At 48.8% G+C, this 22,704-nt stretch overlaps 1 protein-coding gene across 2 annotated transcripts in view; it reads right to left on the minus strand.

Annotated features, from left to right (window-relative positions):
- Positions 1-22,704, minus strand: part of TOPBP1 (DNA topoisomerase II binding protein 1) — a 1,370,800-nt gene that overhangs the window by 841,746 nt on the left and 506,350 nt on the right. The gene's annotated exons all lie outside the window — the stretch shown is intronic.

A 22,704-nucleotide genomic window follows, 5' to 3' on the forward strand; every position in this document is an offset into this window, starting at 1 on the left:
GTCCTCTGGGCAAGTTTTTGAGTCTAGGACCTGGGGGTTTAGGTCTTTCCGGAATAGGATCGCAGTGCCCCCCTTCTTAGAGCCCCCTGAGGCGAGGAACTTGCGTGGATATAGACGGGAGAGTAAACGCCCAAAGTCTGCCAGAAGGAGATGAGTTTCCTGGAGCATCGCCACCCCTGTCTCTTCATCTTGTAGTTTTTGTAAGATCGACTTGCGCTTGGCGGGGGAATTCAGCCCTTTGACTGAGTGAGAGGAGTTGTAAAGTCTGGTGTTCCTGGGTGTTAGGGAGAATTCTCTGTACAGGCCAATTTCCCAAACCTAGTGAGTCCCCCCAGCAGCTTTGCTGGATCTTTGGGGTTTATTTATTTCTCCTGCTAAGAGTGAGACTCTTTCTCACACTCTTGGGCATGATTTGAGAATGTCCTTTGACTATTCAATGTGTTTCATGAGCTATGGGGTCTTTTACTCCATAGGGCATCATGTGTTTTTGGTATGTGTGTTACACAGCATCCTCAGTGCAGTAACACAGGGGTGTCAGTGACCCCCCAAACAGACTTCAAACCCTGGGACTGGCTACTGTCTCCCAGGGCATGTAAAGTCACCATTGGCTTTACTAGTCTCAAATTGTGAACAGAACCAGTACAAACCATCTACTTGTGGAAGTACTGGTAGGGGTAATTAGATTGCCCCTGGGTCTGTTTTCCAAGGGGGGCACTGTCCAGTCCCCCCTTGTCGAGTTTCTGGCTGGTGGCAGTGGTTACCACGCAAAATATTACGCCGGAATATTTCCTATGGGATTTTCTCATTCATTTTAAACGCACCACTTTTTTAGTACAATGTTAAAGATACCGCCGGGTTATTTATTTAATATTTATTCCCCGGTTGAGTCTTTTCGCGAGGACTTGGTTTTACAATGGCGTTTGTGTTCGCCTTTGTAACTCCAACCCAAGTCGATCCCTTTGTTCCACTTTTGGCAGGCTTCTGCACAGAAGCCTCCAAAAGTGGTGCCACTCTGTCTAGGTCTACAGGATGTGTGGGAGGGGGGAATAGGCACCCTGGACTGAGTTGCCTCAGCAACTCAAGTCGCACACCACTTAGCATGTTTCAGTGACAGCTAGGACTGATGAATGGGGGTTTTCTGCATAAAAGCAGGGCTTTGGGGACTGGAACTTCAGAAGTCGCCACAGGACCTAAAGAATCCGAAGAGGGAGAAGCTGAGCCGACCTGCAACAACGACACCACCGGTAGAGCCCTGCCGAACCGATTCACCACTTCCCAACGACAGAGAAGATCTTCTTCCAGGAGAGTCTTCTTCCTTTGAGCTGGTGGGGTTAACCAGTTTGCCCCTTTTTCGCCTTTCTGGATCGTCTCGTGGTCGAATCGCCCGTGTCAAGCACCCCGGCGGCCGGATAGCCACGCTTCACCACTACCGCGAATAAAAGGGTAGTACCTTTTAACCAGGAAACTCCGCGGCTGGTTTCTTCACTGGCAGTGCAACGACCTCCAGCGTTCCTCCACGTCGAGATCTTCTCTTCGGCTGGACGAAACAGCGACTTGCACCTGCTGCCAGGAACAACTGCCGCCGCTGGAGCTTTTCTCACCATTTCAGGTACTGTGTCCTGCCTGGTCACCCTTGCAACAGACTGTTCAAGGTGTCCTGTAAATCCTTGACACTCTATCCTGGGGTGACCTCGGACCTGTTAACTAACTTTTCTGAACTGATCTAACTCCTTTTTGAGCTCTCTCCAAGAGTGGGCCTGGCCTATAAACTTTTTGCTCTACAGTAGACCCTGCCTTTCTTGACTTACTGTAGTTCTTTAAAAGTGTTGGTATTGTGTGTTTTCCTATTCCTGCCTTTTCTCTCCCTTTTTAAATAATTATTGGAGTGCCATCTTGGTGAAGCGCTCACCTCTGTGTTGATAATAAGTGGTGTTCTTTTCCTAAGACTTGTCGAATAATTAATCAAAGAGGTGAATATATTTCTAGTGACTGTTTGAACTTGCTTGACATATTAGTGCCAGTGTATTTTTTACAAGTGTGTTTTTAAATAAATAATTATATACTTTTATACCAAAGCTCTGGTCAGTGTTTGCTTGTACTGTATTTTTGTACCTAATGTGAATACTCTATATACTGCCTAACTCTTCTTGAGAGAAGTCTGACTGCTCAGCCACAGCTACCAGGTAAATCTGGGTGGTGCAGACTGCTACCAATTGGGTTTACTGCTAACACCTGTAGTCTTAAACTTTTTGCAGTGGTTCCTAAGGGAACTGCACAAGTTTCTGCCCAACAGTGGACTAGAGTTCCACCCGCCCTGAATTTGGGGTGGAGGAGGTCGGAGGGAAGCAGACTAGTTGCCATCATGGGTGAGGGTTAGATGCGTGTCGTCCTGCTCTTGGGGTCTTAACTCTGGCCCCCAACTGGACGCCATAACTTTAACTAGTGGGGTGGTCGACATTGTGAGTGCGGCCAAACCCCTGGCCAACCGGGCCACTTGAGTCAATACTGAATTCCAAGGACACAAGGATGGAACGTACCTTGGAATGGGCATAGGCTGTGGGTGAAGCCCGCCACCGTAGTCAGTAATGGTCGTCCGCTGGGTCGGGAATGACAGGTCGCTGCAGAAGATAGCTAAGCGCCTAGACAGAGTATGCAGCTAAGGTTCATGTGGTGCGATCCGATCTTTGTCTACCTCCTCCTGTTGTTTCGAGATGCCCTGGACCATGAGGATCGCCTGGGTTGCGGGGAGGGAGCGGCCTCCTGGTTTCCTGCCACCTCTGGGTTCGGTGAGACAGGCTCTTTGGGTGACGATGGGTGCATGATCTTGATAGCGTCTTCAAGATGGCTAATTCTCCGCCAAGTGCGGTTATATGAAAACTTTAAGGCCGTTACAAATAGCCATCTGTACCGCACCTGACGTTCTTGGGGGAAGAGGGCCAGGGGCCGGAGCGCTTTTCTCCTTTGGAGGGTTAGAAGCGACACGTCTTGGTAAATCTGAAGAGGCGAGCCCTGAAAGGAGAGTTCATCTCGCGTGCGGCTAATGGGTGAGATGGCCTCTTTTGTGGTGAAGGAATGGACCTTGGTGATGACATCTGGAGGGAGGTCCGAGTCCACTCCCCGACGTGGGCACCGTCTGTGGGTGCGATCTAGCTGTAGTTGGGGTTTGTCCAGATGCAGGAGTAGGGCTTGGAAAAAGTCCCCCACATATTACGGCAGGTTTTTATCTAGAACAGAGGATGGGATCCCTCAGATCTGGAGGTTATTGTTACGGGCCCCGTTTTCAAGATCCTCCTTCTTAAATTCCAGGATTTCGCACTTATCACGTAGGGATCTGATTGATTGTTGAATTTCTCCCAGTGTGGTTGTCTGATCTTGGGAGCGGTCCTCGATCTCCCCCAGCCTCTGTTCCACTTCCGTCACCCTTTGATCGATTTGCTCTAGTTTGGAGGTCAGCTCTGTCATGCAGGACCTAAATTCCGCCTTAATATCTACCATGAAGGCTAACAAATCTCCCCTGGTGGCTAGGGGGTCTCCCTCCTCCTGGGGTGTCTGTAGGGTAAGTTTGGCGAGGTCAGGTTTTCTACCTTTGTCTGATGCCGTGAACATGGTGGCAATGTCCGTATTTTTGCTGGCTTTCGGTTGTTTAGACATGATGCCGACTTGAGCGGAAGAGGAGGCGTTATAGGTTTTGATTTGAGATCCGTTCGGAGAGCGCCGATCTAGGTTGGAGTGCAATGGTCCTGCGCTGCTGGAGTGGAGCTCCCGAGGGCCGAGGTCCAGCCCGGACTGTGCCGGTTATGGGCTCCCACTGACCGATAAGGGGAAGAGGGGGGGTTATCCTTTCTTCGGTGACGAGAGATAAACAGACCCCTTCGGTCCCTGGGCTGGGGGACAGAAGCCAAGAGGGGAGGTGGACCAGGGCACCCCAGGAAGTAGGTGACAGCTGTTTATTCTGCCTGGGGGGGGTAGGGGGTTGTGGGAACAGTGTCTCCCTCCTGCGAGGGCAAGGGGGCAGGGACACTTACCGGGTCCGGGTCAGGAGCAGAGCTGCAGCCCCCGGTGATTACCCTGCAGCCACAGAGGCCTTGTGGAAGACTATGTGGACTGTTGCATGCCTGGGGGGGTGTGGGGGGGCTGAGTGGGGAGTTTTATTGCCTGGCAGAATAGCTTGCCCATGTTACGGCGTGGGTGCGGGTTCCAGTTATCGTGGGGGCCCAGATCGGGGACTGTGGTCCTGTAGTTCGTTGCAGTGGGATCCCCTCCGCTTGTAGTCCAGATAGTGCCACAGTTGTGACCCCAGGATCTTGCTGATGGGCGAGGAAGAGAGGGGGACCACAATTTAGATGGAGAGGAGTGTGATAAATCCCCACGCTCCTTTAGTTGGGGGAGAGGAGCTGGGAGAGGATATGGGCCGGGGCGCCCCAGAAGTGTGCATGAGGACTTTATGTTGTAGGTTCCTGGGCGAGAGGTAGAATCCTAGCAGGATCTGGGTGATGCTTGCTCCAGTGGCCGCGGTGAAGGGGGCGGGGGGTTAAATCACGTAGGATGTCTGGTCTTTCTTCTTGCACCAGCTGGGGCCTGCATCAGCCACAGGCCGGCCCCCGCCTCTCAGACCCAAGCCGGACCTGTCCGAGTGTGCCCTGCCTGCGCTGCTTTCAGTGCCTGAGCCCCCTAAGTGCTGAGGTTCCCAGGGAGGAGGGGCTGTACCCCTAGGGGGCCCGAGCCAGTCCAGAGCGCTCCACGGGGGCCCCTCTAATCTCGAGGGGCACCGCGGCTCCCGTTGGGTGTCATGCCGGGAGCCGGGACTGCCAGCAGCGCCCCGTGGAGGCAGGGCGCTCACTATTCCTCCCGCAGCACAAGTGGGGCTCCTCCGCTGCAGATCCTCGGTATCTCCAGGTATGCGTTTGCTGGGTCCGGGCAGCCCGCAAGCCCCAGGGCACCAGAGCGCGCCCACTGCAGCAGCGTTCGTCGGGGGCAGCCTAAGCCCTCAGGCGGAATACGCGACCGCCATCTTGGTTTTTCTGGCGCCGTCTGGAGTCGAAGAGCTCCGTCGATATTGCAGTGAACTGGAGGAGCGTTTAGCTTTCATCTTCGGGCCGGCGGTGCCTGGGATATTCCGGTCGCCTTGGGCGTCAGCGGTGACCCAGCAGGATAGTGGTGGGCTGAATATTTTTACTTGTGCGGCAGGCTTCCCACGGATGGCTTTAGGCGAGCAGCAGCCACATCGATGGTGCTCCAAGCCACGCCCCCTTTTTTCCACTCTTACTTGTATTTTGCTGTATGTATTTTTAACATTTTTGTGATCTTGGGCTCTGGAGCCTCATCTACTCCATGAGCATCATTTTTTGTGTGTGTTACACAGCACTTTCATTGCAGTGACACTGGGTTGTCTTTTAGACTTACCCCGACTCCATTTTTCTGGGACTGACTACTGTCTCGCAGAAACATGTAAAGTTGCCATTAACTTTATGTAGTCTCTTTAAACCACAGACCCAGTACACCCCATCTTACATGGAGTATTGGAAAGGGTTAATTCCTATCCCTTTTTGTCTGTTTCTCTTGGAGCACTGTTTCGCTCCCTTTTCATCAAGACTTGGCTAGTGGCAGTGGAAACTACCCTATTTTTTCTAGAGTGGTTATCTTATAATATAACCATGGTAATGTTTTAGGCTATTATATTAGCATCGGACATAAACCCGCTTGACCAAATATATTTTATTTCGGCTCCGGCTGGGTATATTCATCATTTCTTTTTGTTAAAGTCTTTCTCGTGTTTTACTCTGTTCGCCAGGTTTGGACCCTTTGTTCGACTTCTTTTCGCGGGCTTCTGCACAGAAGCCCTCCTCAAGGTGCCTGAAAGTCTGGGTAGGCAGGATGTGAGGGAGGGGATCTTAGGACACCTGCCATGGGTTCCCTTGGTAACCCAAGTCGCATTCCTGTTTGATTGGCTGGGTGACTGTCCTTGCCAGGACAGCCACCCTGCTGTGTGATTGACAGCCAGGTTATATGAATGGGGGAAAACTGCATAAAAAGCAGGTCTCTGGGACTGGAAAGGCAGAGTTGCCACTGGAACGAAAGAACCAACGAGGAGCTGACAGAAGAGGACCCCCTACAACAATTGAACCACCCGGTGAAGCCCTGCTGCATGTCCAAATCTCCAGAATCCGACGACAGAGAAGATCCTCCAGGAAACTTCTTCCCTTGAGCTGGTGGGACCAACCAGTTTGCCCAAACTTCAAGCCAGGACGACTCCTCTAGTCAAATTCGCTGTACAGAGCTTCAGTGGGCCGGATAGCCAGGAAGGTCGGACTCTGCTTGGGTTTTAAGGAGCGCAACTTGTATTAGTTGCTTTGCTATGCTGCTGGTTTCTTCACTGGGTAGTGCAGGATCCTCCAGTCTTCTTCCTACTTGTCAATCCGACAGTCGCTTCAGGAACCGTGAGCCTGCAGGAACTACCAGGAACGTCCGCCTCAGCTACAGCATCCTCTCAGTTTTAAAGGTACTGTGCAAATCCGGTTGTTCGTTTCGTTCAGCTGTGGTGAAAGTGTTTTAAATCTTTCTCCAAACCGAGGGCTTGTCCTTCTCTTCGAACAAATTTTCTGCCAACCAACCTCGTCCAGAATCCGTGGCACGAACTTTACCGTGATCTACCCTGAACCGTGTGATCTTGAGCAAAAGACTTTTGACTCATTGACTTTGGCCCTAAGCCTTTTTCTACCCGATTCTATCACTGTAGTTCCTCTTGCTCAATTGCCCCGAGTACTTACCTGTTGGTGTGGTTCAATTTCTATTAACTTTGTTTTTCCCTACCTTTTAAATTGCAGTAGTGCCATTTTGCTCCCACTTCATTTTGTGAGCCTAACTTGTCTGGAACTTATTGGGAGTGGTGTGGAGTATTAAGAGTGTGGTTTTTAAACTGCTTATAATAGTGTAATGTTATACAACTGAAAAGTAAAATAAATGTATATCCTTTTACTTGAAAACCTTGAGTCAGTGTTTGCCTGAATCATAGTAATTGCTGTCCTTTGTGTAACTATTTGATACTGCTCACTTACTCTTGAGATAAGTCTGGCAGCTCAGCCATCGCTACCACTTCAACTGTGCAGTACAGGCTTGTACCAAAGGTGAATTTGTACTGTCACTTGTAGTCTTAATTGTGTGTGGTGTTCCCAAAGGGTACTGCATATAATTCTGCCTAACAAAAATCTGATTTGGGGGATTCAATCAATCATCCTTCAATTGTGTATAATGAACAAGTTCCTCTCTTACCCGGTAACGTTCTTTCGATGGGATGGTCCGACAACGTATTTCATATCTTTGACAGTAATCACCACAGCTGTGCTGCTTCAGAAGAAAATGTCAGCGTCTGCGTCCTGCATCGATGACGTTGATGCGCTGTCCCCGAGGACCTCCTCCGACGGCCGACGTCACCCGATGTGATAAGTAAGACGCACGACGCCCGTAGCCTCAGTTGTAGTTTTTTCCCCAGAACGTGTGACACCAGTTTTCTGCCAGTCAGACAAACAAGGCCTTGCGGAAACGTAAGCTGCAATCGCATATGAAATTCTGCAGCGGGGAAGGTAGGGAGGGAGCGATGTGGAATACGTTGTCAGACCATCCCATCGAAAGAACGTTAGCAGGTAAGAGTAACTTGTTCTTCGAGGAGATTGGGTCCTCCGATGTATTCCATATCTCTGACAGACTCCCGAAGCAGTACCAAAGCAAGGAGGTGGGAAAAGAATTTAGAACACAAATTTAGCATGCCCAATCAAATTGCGGAATAAAGAACTGCCTTGCCAAAGGCCAGATCCTGTCCTCAGATGGAATTGAGGGAGTAGTGACGTACAAAAGTATGTACAGAAGCCCAGGTGGCTGCATCACAGATGTTACGAATAGGAACACCCCTCTGTGGGGCAGTAGATGCAGCCATACCCCTGGTCGAATGGGCCCGCAAGCCAGCCGCTGGGTCCTTACCCGCCAAGCGGTAACACTCGGAGATAGCCAAAATAATCCAACTAGACAAAGTCTGTTTCATCACAGCTTGTCCAAAACGCTTACCAATGAAGAGTTGATCGTCCACTCTGACCCGGGACCTGAGTGAAATATAAAAGCCCAACGCTCTCCTAGGTTCAAGCCTATGGAGCCTCTCCTCTTCCTTACCAGGATGCGGAGGAGGATAGAATGCCGGAAGAACAACCTTCTGGCCCAAATGAAATTCCGAAACCACCTTCGGAAGAAAGGAAGGACAACGCTGTCCTTATGAAATACAGTGAAGGGTGGCTTAACTGAAAGTGCCTGTAACTCACTTTGCGAGCGGAAGTAACCGCAACCAAAAACACAGTTTTAAGTGTTAACAGTCTCAAAGGGCAAGAATGCAAAGGCTCAAACGGAACACCCATAAGAAACTTAACAAGTTTCAAATCCCAACCGGGCACCAGACAAGGTGACAGAGGGAACACATTAGTGAGCCCATTCAAAAACTGAGAAATTAAAGGAATCTTAAAATAGGAACATTCTTCAGACGAGCGCTTAAATATGGACAGCGCCGCCAGGTAATCTTTAATGGTACCCACTTGCAAGCCCCTGTGGGCCAAAGAAAGAAAAAAAGACAGAACCATGGGAATGTCACATTCAAAAGGATCCACATTCTTAACTCTGCACCAGTCGCAGAATTTACGCCAACAGCAACGGTACAGAGAATTTGTTGCCGGCCGTCTGGCCGAGAGCACCACCTCCAACACATCTTCAGGGAGGTCCCAATCCTTATAGCTCAACCTTTCAGAAACCAAGCGTGAAGGTTGAGGGATCTGACCTCTGGATGGAGAACCTGACCCCCCCCCCCCTCCCGTGAGAGCAGATCGTCTCGGTAGGCAAGACGACATGGAGGGCAGATGGCCAAGTCGAGAAGGTCCGGGTACCACGTCCACCGGGTCCACGCCAAAGCAATGAGGATCATCCGGGACCCTAACCTCCGCAGTACTTGCAGGATGACGGGTACTGGAGGAAACGCATACAGCAGTGGGAATGACCACTCCACCACAAACGCGTCTCCTAAGGCTGCTTTTGGAGAAAATTCCCGCGAGCAGAACCTTTCGCACTTCCGGTGGACACTGGAGGTGAAGAGATCCACTTGAGGGGTCCCCCAAAGGGCGAAGATCTCCAGGGGTATCTCCTGAGCCAGCTCCCACTCGTGAGAGATCGTGCTCTGCCTGCTCAGAGCGTCCGCCGTCTCATCGTCGTCGTCTCCGGCCAGATGAACAGCAGAGATCCAAACTTCCTGCTGGATGGCCCAGAACTTGAGTTGCATCGCCTCACTGCACAGAGGAAGTGACCCTACCCCTCCCCCTCCCTCTCCCTCTCCCCCTTTTTGTTGAGGTAGTGCATGGCCACCGTGTTGTCCGTTAGGATCAGGACACTCTTTCCTCGCACAGTCGGCAGAAAAGCCTTCGGGGCTAGCCTGACGGCCCTCAGCTACAACAGATTGATATGGAGTCTGGACTCCGACGGAGACCAACGACCGCCGCCTGTCAACTCGTTGGCATGAGCTCCCCATCCCGTGAGAGATGCGTCGGTCACGATCGTCACCTCCGGCCAGGGAAGCCAAAACAGAGCCCCCTTCATCAGATCGCCTTCGACGGCCCACCACAGAAGGTCCTGGGCGACCGAGGACGGCACCTGAACAGGGTCCGACATCCTGCCGGAAGATTGCAACCACTGCATCTTGAGTGCCCACTGCAAAGATCTCATCCGCAGACGAGCCTCTGGCACCAGAATAATGCAGGATGTCATGAGGCCGAGCAACCTCAAGAAATCGAACGCCGGGAGCGTCTGGGCAAGTTGAAACTTGTGCACCATCTGCTGAATGTGAAGAGCCCTCACCCAGGGAGGAAAACACAGCCCTGGGGATGTGTCGAGCACTGCGTCAAATGGGACTTCTTTAAATTGAGGGAGAAGCCCAGCTTGTGAAGAGAGTGGCAGGTGACGGACAGATGATCCAGGACTTGCTTGGGAGAGCTCTCCCTGATCAACCAATCGTCCAGGTAGGGGTAGACGTGAATCCCCCCTTTCCTGAGATGCGCTGCCACCACCACCATGAGCTTGGTGAAAACCCTCGGGCGGAGGTCAATTCCAACGGCATGACCCGAAACTGAAAGTGCGAGTCGCCAACCGCGAACCTCAGGTACTTCTTGTGCTTGGGATAGATAGGCACATGGAAGTAAGCGTCCTTGAGGTCGAGAGACACCAACCAGTCCTGAAGTTGAAAGGCCTGGAGGACGAGAGAGAGTAACCATCTTGAACTTGTCCTTCCTGATGAGTTTGTTCAAACCGCGCAAGTCCATGATGGGTCTCAATCCCCCGTCTTTCTTCGAAAATCAAAAAATAAGGGTAATACGATCCCTTGTTCCTCTCCGCTACAGGCACCAGTTCTATGGCGCCTTTCTCCAGCAGAGCTTGAATTTCCTGCGCAAGGAGCGATTCTGGACTCTTCAAAGAGAGGTTCCCAGGTGGATTGTCGAGAGGCCTCAGCCGAAAGGGAAGACAGTAGCCGTGGGTTATGATCTCCAGAACCCACACATCTGAAGTAATGGCACGCCACTCTACAAGATGCTGCGCCAGCCTTCCCCAAACCGGCGAACCATGGGACCTGACCTAATGACTGAGTGGTAGCGGCTGCGGCGTTGCCTGAGGGTAAAGAGGCAAGTCCCTGAGCGGCCTTGGGACCTCGAGTACCCTGTTTTCCACCTCTGGTACTCCTACGGTGGCCTCTTTGACAGCTCCTCTCGCTTTACTGAAGGACGAGTAATAACGCAAGGAACCCCCCCCTCCATTGTTGTCCTCTAGGTCGAAAAGGCGGAGGTTGTCGAACTGCAGCGCCCAACGACTTAGCTGCAGCTTTGGAGGTCTGCAACCTCTCAGGGCTCTCGTCAGCCTTGCTGCCAAAAAGATGTTCACCGTCAAAGGGCATGTTGAGGAGCCGGGACTGCACATCAGGAGCGAACCCCAACTTCCGCAACCACGCAAACCTGCGTATTACGGTGCTCGTCGCAATGGACCGGCTGACACAATCTGCCATTTCCAAACCCGACTGAACGACCTCACACATGGCATCATTGCCATCCTGGACCATAGCAAGGAAACCATCCCGTTCGTCCCCTTCGGGAATTTGTTCAGCCGCTAATGCAACACATTCCACAGAGTGTGTGTGAAACGAGACAAGGCACATACAGAGTTGGCCACCTGAAGCGCCATACCCCCTGAAAAAAACACTTTCTTCGCCCAGCCATCAAAACGTTTGTCGTCCCTATCCGGAGGGATGGTAGGATACGACACCTGCTTTGCCGGGGCCGTAGCCGTCTGCACCACCAAACTCTCTGGAGTGGGGTGCCTGGACAAGTAGCAGGGGTCACTACTGGCTGGACGGTATTTTCGCGACAAAGACTTGCCCACTGCCGGGAGACTCTCCGGAGCAGTCTAAGCCGCAGCCACCCTTCGCTGCAGAGCCATATGAAACGGCAGTACCGGGTCAGTGGGGGGGGGGGGGGGGGCCAAGATCGCGGATGTCCGTGAGATCATCCTGAACAAACTCCCCTGGGGGAGCAGACCATCCCAAGTACTCGGTGACCTGAGACATAAGGCGCCGGTACGAAGAATCGGCATGAGTGCCAGGCTCAGACCTACAAAACTCCACCTCCGGAGAGGTGTCCAGTCCACTGGCATCATACAGTGACTGCCTCAGGTCATCAACTTGGCTATGGCCCGAGAGAAGCTCATCTGGCACCATACCGGAACCAAGCCCTCATCAGAGCCCTCATAACCCTCTGAAATGTACTCCAGTCGGTGAGAGGAAGACACCTGTGGACCAAAGCTATGCCTGACCTTAGCCAGAGCCTTTCGAGGGGCTTCACCCGTGCCACGGGGCCCCTCCGACACCACTGCCTCGAAAGGCATCGAGAGCGCCAAACGAATCGGCACCAGCGTCGAGAGAATCGGCATCGACGTTGAGAGAATCGGCGTCGACGTCAGCCGCAGCGCCGCCAGCATCGACGGCTTCAACACAGGCCTCGAAGCCAGAGCTCCGAGCGAGTCCTTCGACGACCTAAGCGCCGACGAACCCCTCGGAGGCGGGGCCTCGAGAGAGACCGTTGACAACCTTGGCGCCACAGGCATCGACATCTTCCTCGAAGACTGCACAGGATCACGCGGTCTCGAGTGCGTCGAGGACGGGGACCTGGAACGGGCATGGTGAGAACGGTTACCCATGTCCGAGCGGGACCTCTCCCGCGAACTGTGCCGACCACCCGAGCCCGAAGGCGTGCGAGCGGTGTCTCTCGACCAATCACGACCGACCCCACTCGGAGGCGCGGACGGACCGGTGCCCTGCGATTCGAGAATCGCCAACATCTTCTTCCCGAAGGAAGCCCATTCCTCCGGTGTCGCTTGCATGGTGGGATACGCGACCCGCCGACGGGCGGAGTCCTCGGAAGGGGACGGGGAAGGCGACCGATGCCGGCGCTTCCGGGAATGCCTCGAAGAGGCAGAAGAGTGGCGAGACCGACTCCTGGAAGGAGACCCACTGGACCTCTGACGAAGACGCGGAGAGTCGCCTCTCGAATCATCCGTCGAAAGCCCCGCAGACCTTGACTTCCGGGGCTTAGACACCCTACCTACCGACAACTTCTTGTGCTCCCGCAAGGCCTTGGCCGTGAACGACTGGCAGTCGCCACAGTCGTGTCGTGGGCCTCCCCGAGGCACCAGAGGCAGGCGTCGTGCAAGTCCGTTACCAACATCTTGGACTCACAGTCCCTGCATTTCTTGAAGCCTGGACGCGGGGTTGAAGACAAGGTAGACATCGTCACGGACAGGCTTTTTCACAAAACCGAACAGGTTCAAAGAACCAAGAAGATTACAACAGAAACTCCAAAGAGTCGAGGTGTACCGAGATTCACGAAGCGAACACGTTCGCGGAAAAAACGGAACTGAGGCTACGGGCGTCGTGCGTCCTACTTATCACATCGGGTGACGTCGGCCGTCGGAGAAGGTCCTCGGGGACGGCGCATCGACGTCATCAACGCAGGACGCAGACATTGTTTTTCCGAAGCAGCTGTGGTGATTACTGTTAAAGATATGGAATACGTCGGAGGACCCCAATACCCTCGAAATAACCTTACCGACAGCATCTAAATGTACCCCCACCCCCAAGGCAGGAATAAACATTAATGAAAAGTATTTCACCCAAATGACCAAGCTTTCCTACAATGGCACACATAGCAAAAGGGGAACAACCACATATCATACGCTCTTATCGTTAAAGGGCATTTAGCCCCAATGCAAAGCCCCCTGCTGGTCATCCCTTACCCCCACTAATAGCTGTTTTGGTCAAGATATTATAGCCATCTAAAACTACAGTGCAATGTATCCACGTCTCCTGTAGGGCAAACATCACAGTTTTCCACAAAGTTAATTCCATCTTTAAGTGAAAAAGAACTAAACCATCTACTATTGCAGGAGATAATGGTTATTTCCAGGTCAACCTCCTTATCTCAACATTCTTGCAAATAGTTTGTGCCCGGGATCCACCTCTCCATTATTTTTGTAGTCACTAAACCTAGTTCTTTCTTCTTGTTTTGCTTCCATGTATTGTTTCCATTAACAGTAGTGTTCCCAATATTAATACATATTGTAATTTCAAAATCTTTCTCCCACAATGCAATGGAGTTTGTCCTTATCAGTTCAACAATCACTGCTGTCCAAAACTGTATAACTGCCCAGTTATCCCAGCTACCAAATTCTGGGAATATTACTCTCTCGATGTCTGTGGTTTTAAAACATTGGAGTTGAGGGATCTTGCGTAAACGTTCTAGGAGCCAAGTGCGATTTACGTAGGGACTTTCTCCCTTGCAGTGTCTCTCCTTATCGTAATACTCTTTCCTATATTCCTCACCACCTCTTCTTTAGCTCTAACACTTCCTGACATTATTTTATAGTCATCTCCTCTATTTCTAATCATTGCCAATCTCTCCCTTTCGCCCATATACACTTTTTCTCTCGGGTTATGTAATTGGATTTTTTTATTAAATGGTACATCCAGATACTTCACCACCGATTACTTACTTTCCACCTGTGCACCGGGTTATTCATTTTTACTCCGAGATAATGCTCCTTTGGAACCCACTGCATGTGGCATGTAACCCTTTTAACCCTTTTTCGATCCCATTGTTTTGTTTACTAGGATTTTTTGTTTCGTTCCGAATTGCAAAGAAAAAGGGTATTTAGCTCAAATCTGTTTCCTACTTCCACACACTCCATATCCTTCAGGGATGTCTCAGCCAGGGTTACACTATTATTTTTTACAATGTTCTTTTTTTTTTTATCCCCCCCTCACCCTTTTGCCGCTCTCATTATTTCACTTACAATGTTTCCTTTTTAAGTCTTGTGAGTATTTTCTCCATCTATATTCTGCATTAGTGAAGCCCCCCACCCCAGATTCCTTTCCATTTAACTCTAGTAATTCTGTGTCCATATCATTAGTCTCTAATAACTATGTACATATCATTGGTCACCCCACATTGATCATTCACCATCTGACATAACTCACTCAACTCCCCTACATCCTCAACCATTGTGTCCGCCTTTCGCATTGTGTGTTCTTTTGCATCTTCACTTCTAGTTAAGCGCTTTTAATTAATTATTTTAATGTTCTCAGTTACTGTTACTAAAAGGTTCTTAACAATTTGTTGCTCATATACCCAATAGTATATCCACTATTAAGGAATCTATTTTCCCCCCCATATTTAAGGAGCTCCCAAACACACTAGACGGGTCATTCCATGAAGAATCCCCATCATCAATTGAAGTATTATCTTGAACCAGTTTGTCCAGGTCCGGTGTTCCAGACAAGTTGGTCCCTATCACATTGTCCATGTTCTCAAAATTCTCAATGCTTTTCTCCAACAGAGGGGGATCCAAACCTACTGTGAGCCCCATAGAGTATCATCTAAAGTCATGACATAGGTTTAGAAGAGAGTTATGTATCATGGAGCTATTTTCATGTAATTAAATTATTTCTTCAATTGACGGATATTTTGCACACATCCTTTTTAGTAAGAAAGCTAGATATTTTAGCTTGTTCCATCATTGTCTTATCTCCAAGACATTTTTTCGCCTCCTGGGAGTGTTTAGCAATTGCCAGAGGGTTAATAGGTGATACACTTCTGTTGCCCTTTTTCCTTTTTAAATTTTGTGAATTGAGTTTGGGTTCCATCCTCACACTTTTGTGTCTCACACAATCACTATCGTGTTTACAAGGATAAGCTATTTTTCTGCCACCCGAGTCACTCAGCTCAGTTTCGATTCCAATATTACTTAGTGAAAAGCAGGTGACCAGTTTTCTGTACACTTTTCAACATGTTTTACCGTATGCCCATTCCTCAGCTAACACACAAAGTGACTTTATACTGCTATGCAACTCCTCTGCTTATCCAGCAAGAATTGCTGCAGTATATTCACAGATTTCACAGATCGGCAATCCCCTAGGAGATCCAAGCTGTTTGCAGCCGACAACAACAACAACAACAACGTACCAATTCGCTAATTGATTTCAACAAAACGTGGCATCATATCGTATTACGATATATTTACTTCTCAACACTATGGCTTTTGCGATCCCTTCCCTTAACGAAACAGGGAGGATAATGCATTTACAACAGTACAGGGAAAAAAACCAAGGCAAAACCTTGTGTTAGGCAGAGTCCTGTGCAGTTCCCTTAGGGAGCACTACAGAAGATTAGGACTACAGGTGAGAGCAATAAATCCCCTTTGGTATCAGTCTGTACCACAAAGATTTAGTTGGTAGCTGTGGCTGAGCAGTCAGACTTATCTCAAGAGGGAGATGAGCAGTATTCAGAGTGTACACAATACGGCTCCAGGACTATGGCACAAGGAAACACTGACCAAAGCTTTGTAGTAAAAAGAATATTTATTTTATACACTTCTAGTTAAACACATTTATCACAGTTATTAAGCAATTTAAATTCAGTCAAGAAAAGTATACACAACTCCCTGGTTAAATTGTATACAAGTTTGAGCAAGAGTGAAAACTGAGCAAAACGGCACAGTGAAAACCAAACACAAATGTCACACTAGCAATTTCTCACAAGGGAGGGAAAGCACAAGTTATACTGAAATATCTACTTACACACCCTAGAAACACTTCCCATAAGTTTGTGAACAAGTTTAGGCAAGGCAGTACTTTAGCATAGAGAATACTTAAATGAAAATCGAGCAAAATGGCACTTCACAAGTTTAAAAAATGGGAAGGAAAAAGGGGTTATAAGAAGTTGGTGCACCACACAGTTCTAGTTGAGAAGCAATCGAAAGAAGGCAGTTCTAACAAATTTAGAAAGAGTCAAAAATGCCTGTGCCAGAGTCAGGGGTACAGGGCAAGGGCCCAGGAGCAAAATGTTCTTGTAGCTGCAGTCAAGTCTTTGGTTAACGATTTGAAAAGGCGGATGCAGAAGGTGAAAGACAATGTTAAAAGAGAGGGGCGGCCAACCCAACAGGTAGGTAAAGGATTTAAAACACCTTTAGCACTACCACGCAGAAAGGGCGGCCTAGCAGAACAATGTACCTTTAAAATGAAGTGGCTCCTGCGGTGGCGGTTGTTCCTGTAGTTCGGGGGATCCAGCAGAGGAAGAGAGGCTCTCATTGTGGAGGAAGGTTCGCGTTACTGCACTACCCAGGGATGAAACCAGCCGTGGTGCTGCCCGACGAATAAAAAGGTATGCTCCTTTAAATCGCGGTCCGGGTGGACTGGTGCCTGGCTATCCGGTCCGCAAATACAGGGTACTGGCGATTCGACTAGGGCAGGTCCAGGAAGGCAATTGGCAAACTGGGTGGCAACACCAGCGCAAGTGAAGAAGGCTCTTGCAGATGAAGATCTTCTCTCGTCGTGTGGAGAAATGTGGTGAGACGCTGCAGCAGGGCTTCACCGGTAGTCCATTCGTTGCAGGTGTCTTTGGCTTCTCTCCTCTTCGGCTTCTTAGTTCCAGTGGCGACGTCTTGCTCTTCCAGTCCTCACGACTCTGCTTTTATGCAAAAAGATCCCCATTCATACAGCCTAGCTGTCACTCACACAGTGGAGTGGTCATCTTGGCAGGAGACCCTCCAGCCTATCAGGATAAAGTATGACATGGGTTGCTGAGGCAACCCTGTCCAGGGGTCCTACTCCCCCTCCCACACAATGGACCCACCCCAGAATCAGTGGCGCCGAAAGGAGGGCTTCTTGGTAGAAGCCCACCAAAAGGACGAACAAAGGATCCCCGACCTGGGTTAGGAGTTTAGAGAAAGACACGAGAAAGAATTTATATTAAAGTTCTGGCAAATAAAACCTACCAGAGTAAAGTTAATATTAAAATCAACCGGCGGTATGTTAGAGGCTGTCAAAAAATGTGGTAGCCTCGAACAATGGGAAAATTCCATAGGGAAATATTCGCGGTCGAATATTTTTGGTAGTAACCACTGCCACCAGCCAGAAATTTGAGAGAGGGACTGTACGGTACCCTCTCGAAAATGAACCTAAGGGAAAAACTATTAACCCTTCCCAGTACTTCCATAGTAAGATGGGTTGTACTGGTTTGGTTCATAAAAATTGACTTTACTAGTCAATGGGGACTTTACATGCCCTGGGAGACAGTAGTCAGTCCCAGCGTATGGAGTCTATGTTTGGGGGTCTATGTCAGGGGTGTCGTAGCACCCTCCGTGCTACGACAACCCTGGGTCACTGCACGGAGGGTGCTGTGTAACCCATGTGAATAAAGATGGTTCCTATGGAGGTGAGAAAAACCCCATAGACATTAAAACACAAAAATAGCCTAGAACACACGTAACAAAAATGCCTAAGAGTGGGAAAAAGTCTCACTCTTAGCAGGAGAAAAAAACAAACCCTTCAAATCCAACAAAGCTGCTGGGGGACTCTATAGGTAAGGGAAATTAGCCATAGAATGAGAATTCTCCCTAATACCTTGTCACCTTGGTCCCCGGGCCCTCAGTACACTTTTCTCACAGTTTACTTCCAACTTAACAGGAAGGGGGGGGAGGGTTTAAAACATTCATGGCAGTACAGGGGAAAGAAAACAGAGCAACACCTCGACCCGAGGTCCCCCAAACCCCCGAACAGCCAAACAGCTACTTTCAAGAGCTACCTCTGAAGGCTCGTGTTCAAAAGTGCACTCTTGCTTGTTAAGTAGCCTTCTTCTGGGGGGGGGGGTAGCTCCAATGCAGGTCGTTTCTAAAAGTGAAAAAAGGAAAATAGGTCAATTAAAAGGTGGTTCCTGGTAATAATCATAATATATTATTCACGACATTTAGGTAGTTGTCCATCCAAAATGCAGTTATCCGTACCACGTTGGTTTATAGGAGACTGTTTATTTTTCCTCCACGATCCAAAGCGTTCCGGTGCAGCGTCTCCAGCCAAACCACTACTTTCAAGCTACTTCCTAAAGATCCTTCCTATCGGACTGCTGCTCCCTCTTTCTCCCCTTCACTCTGGCCATCTTCTATGCTCTCCCACTTATCCTTCTTCTGAAGCCAGAAACCTTGGAGTCAACGACTCCTCGCTCTCCTTCCTCCCTCACATTCAGGACATTGCCAAGAGGTCTCACTTTCAACTCTTCCTTCTCAAAGGAATTCTCCCATAGCTCACTTTCCCTTAGAAGCTCAATAATACCAGAGTGCTGGTTCACTCCAAGCTGGACTACTGCAATAGTCTTCACTTGAATCTACCTTCTTCCTCCCAACGACCCCTCCAGCTAATCCAGACTAGGGCAGCAAGACTTATCCTTGGCCTCAAGCCCAGGGACTGCATTTCTCCTGCCCAAAAAACGTTCACTGGCACCCGGTTGCTGCAAGGATCAAGTTCAATTCCCTCTGCATAATCCATAAGGCTGTCCGAGGCGGTTTATAGTGACTTTTTCGACAGTCACTATTTCGAAATACAAATATGTCGAATCAAAATTGCCAAAATTCTTTTTTACGAATGCCTTTTTTTGGGGGGGGGGACCCTCCCCCATCTCCATTCCCCCTTCCCCCAACCCCCTAAACCTCAGTTTTTTTTTTTTTAAATAAAACTTTTTGGCCAACTAAACAAAACTAAACCCTTAAAAATAAAAACCAAGAAACTCGAAAAAAATAATTTGGCACTTTTGATTCGACATATTTGTATGTCGAAAAAAAATGTTTGACATAATGACCGGATACCGTCTGAGGCCGGTGACCAAGCTATCTGCAACTTGCTCTTACTAAATATTCTCCCTCTAGACCTCTACGCTCCTTTGGTACCAACTCTGTGTGTTCCCTTGGGGAACACTGCAAAAAGATTAAAACTACAGGAGTAAGCAGTAAACCCAATTGGTAGCAGTCTGTACCACCCAGATTTACCCGATAGCTGTGGCTGAGCAGTCAGACTTCTCTCAAGAAGAGTAAAGCAGTATATAGAGTATACACAATAGGGCTAAAAACACAGTAGAGCAAACCAATACTGACCAAAGCTTTGTATAAAAAGTATATAATTATTTATTTAAAACACACTTTAGGCAATATACTAGCACTCTAAATCAAAAGCAAGTTAAAACACAGTCAGGTAAAGTATACACACCTCCCTTGATAACTATCAGACAAGTCAGAATTAAAACCCCACCATTTGTTAAAACAGATGTGAGCGTGTAACCTGATGGCACTCCAATAGTTCAGTTAAAAGGTGGGGAAAAAGGAAGAGCATAGAAATAAAACAGGTCAACAGGAGTTCTCAGCAAGGGAATAAAGGCAGTATATACTGTAGAGCCAAAGTTCATAGGCCAGGCCCACTTTAAATGGAGCAAAGCGAAATGTTCCCAAGATCACACGGTTTAAAATGCACTAAAAGTCTTTGCAAAATGTTCAGAAGAGGTTGGTGCGATTCAAGAAGGTAAAGTTAAAAGGTCTGGGGCCAACCCAGTTGGAAAGCCAAGGATTTAAGGATCAACTTGGGCAAACCGAAGAAAGGGAGGCCAGGCAGGACACAGTACCTTAAAGAGAGAGGAAGCTCCAGCGGTGGAGGTTGTTCCTGGCAGTGGTTGCAGTTCTTTGTTTCGACCAGGGGAAGAGAGGATCTCGTCAAGGAGGAAACGAGGAGTCGTTGCACTGCACAGGGATGAAACCAGCCGCGAAGTTCGTCGGTAAAAGGTGTGTTCCTTTATTCACGGTCAAAGTGGTGAAGCTTGGCTATCCGGCCGCCGGGGTGCTTGGCACGGGCGATTCGACCAAGAGACCTCTTTGGAAGGCGAAAGGGCGAACTGGTTGGTCCCACCAGCTCAGAGGAAGAAGACTCGTCCAGCAGAAGATCTTCTCTCGTCGTTGGGAAAGTGGCGAGTTCGTTGCAGCAGGGCTCGACCGGTGGTGTCGTCGTTGCAGTTGGCTCAGCTTCTTCCCTCTTCGGATTCTTAGGTCCTGTGGTGACTTCTGAAGTTCCAGTCCCAAAGGCCCTGCTTATATGCAGAAAAACCCCCATTCAACAGCCTAGCTGTCACTCAAACATGCTAAGTGGTGAGCCACGCGGCTCACCACTGGCCCAATCAGAACAGAGTGCGACTTGAGTTGCTAAGGCAACGCAGTCCAGGGTGACAATTCCCCTCCCCACCCATCCTGTGGAACCCAGACAGAGTGGCACCATTTGGAGGGATTCTGTGGAGAAGCCCTCCAAAAAGTGGAACAAAGGGCTCGACCTTGGTCAGAGTTACAGAGACAGACACATGCCATTTTAGAAAAGAGTTCTGGCAAAAAGACCCAACCACTGATTTATTAAATAAATAAACCAGCGGTATCTTTAACATTGCACCAAAAAGTGGTGCGTTTAAAATCAATGGGAAAATCCCATAGAGAATATTCCGGTGGAATATTTCGCGTGGTAACCACTGCCACCAGCCAGAAACTCGACAAGGGGGGACTGCACAGTGCCCCCTTGAAAACAGACCCAGGGGCAATATAATTAACCCCTTCCAGTACTTCCACAATATGATGGTTTGTACTGATTCTGTTCATAATTTAAGACTAGTAAAGTCAATGGTGACTTTACATGCCCTGGGAGACAGTAGTCAGTACCAGGGTACGGAGTCTATGTTTGGGGGTCACTATGACACCCCTGTGTTACTGCACTGAGGGTGCTGTGTAACACATACACAAAAACAGATGATACCCTATAGAGTAAAAGACCCCATAGCCCAAAATCGGTTTATACTCATATTTTCGAAATCAATAATTTCAAATGCATTATTGTCGAATCAATGTCGTAAAAAAATGTCGAATTTTTTTGAGGGGGGGATTCCCCCACAACCCCCCGTTTTCTTTTGAATAACCCTTATTTTACTATCTAAACCCCAAAAAAACATATCAAATAAAAAAATAAATATTCAACAATTTGTTTTCGACTTTTCTTTCTCTAATTTAATACATTCGAAATTATTGATTTGACATTTTGACCGCACCCCCCCAAAATCACACAAATAGTCAGAGACATACCTAAAATCATGCCTAAGAGTGGGAGTAAAAGTCTCACTCTTAGCAGGAGAAAAAAACAAACCCCAAAAATCCAGCAAAGCTGCTGAGGGACTCACTAGGTTTGGGAAATTAGCCTTAAGAGAATTCTCCCTAACAAAGCCTTTCACTAAAAAGATGGCCGGTGGCCGATAGCTTTCCTCAGCTGGCTCCCTCTTATGGAAAAGACGCCCCCCTCCCTCTTGGTCTTGAGCCAGATCTGCAAATTCCGAAAGCTGCTCAAGACTTTCCTCCCCACTCTGCCTCCTTCCCTTCTTCCTTCCTCTGCTAATTCCACAGGTGCTGAGATTGGTGACCAGGGCCCTTATGTGTCCTTCGGGACTCTGGCCTCCCACACCCAATCACTTCAGCCTATGTATGCCCACTGCACTTGCCTTGGCAAGCATTGGCCTTTGCCACTGTAGGCCTGCACTTACCTTATTTATACACCTGAAAGCTCCTCAGCACTTCCAACACCGGACACTTACCCCTTTTGCTCTCTCACGGGCACAGACAATCCAGCACCTACCCCTCTCTCCCTCTTTCCCTTCCTCTCTCTCTGCATTTGCACGCTCTGAATGCTCATAATGCATGGAAGGTTTGTCTTTACCATCCAGTGTATTAATTGTTTTCCATCCGATGTTCCCTCCCTGTTGCCCTATGAGTTCTGTGAAAATCCTATTTACTTGTATAAGAGCTAACAAACGCACAATAAATTAAAATAAATACATTTTGCGTGACTCTATAATATCAAGGGAACCAAGGATCTTCAGCTAAAACAATCAAGCTCATTAAGGAACCATCAGAAAATGGCAGACATTTTTTAAATAATGTTGGTGGATTGAGGACCAGGACCATCACAATCTCATTTTTACCAAATTGAAGGAAAACAGTTATGATGATTGGCAGTGGATCGCTGTGGACTATTATTTCCCGTACGACATTCGTTTCAGAATCGGGTCGCAACCTGGAGAAATTAGTACCTGTGGACATTATCCCCATGGCCTAAGGAGAGGTAAACATTTACCTTTTAGGCAAGTTTCCTGCCAGGATTACTGACAAGAATATGGAGCACATGGGCATGGAGACTATTTTAGCTGAAAAAGGTTTGTCCGCTCTAGGCTTAGAAAAACAAAAAAG

This window comes from Ambystoma mexicanum, chromosome 2q (genome assembly GCF_040938575.1).
Source record: "Ambystoma mexicanum isolate Mex_15411 chromosome 2q, UKY_AmexF1_1, whole genome shotgun sequence".
Taxonomy (NCBI): Eukaryota; Metazoa; Chordata; class Amphibia; order Caudata; family Ambystomatidae; genus Ambystoma; species Ambystoma mexicanum.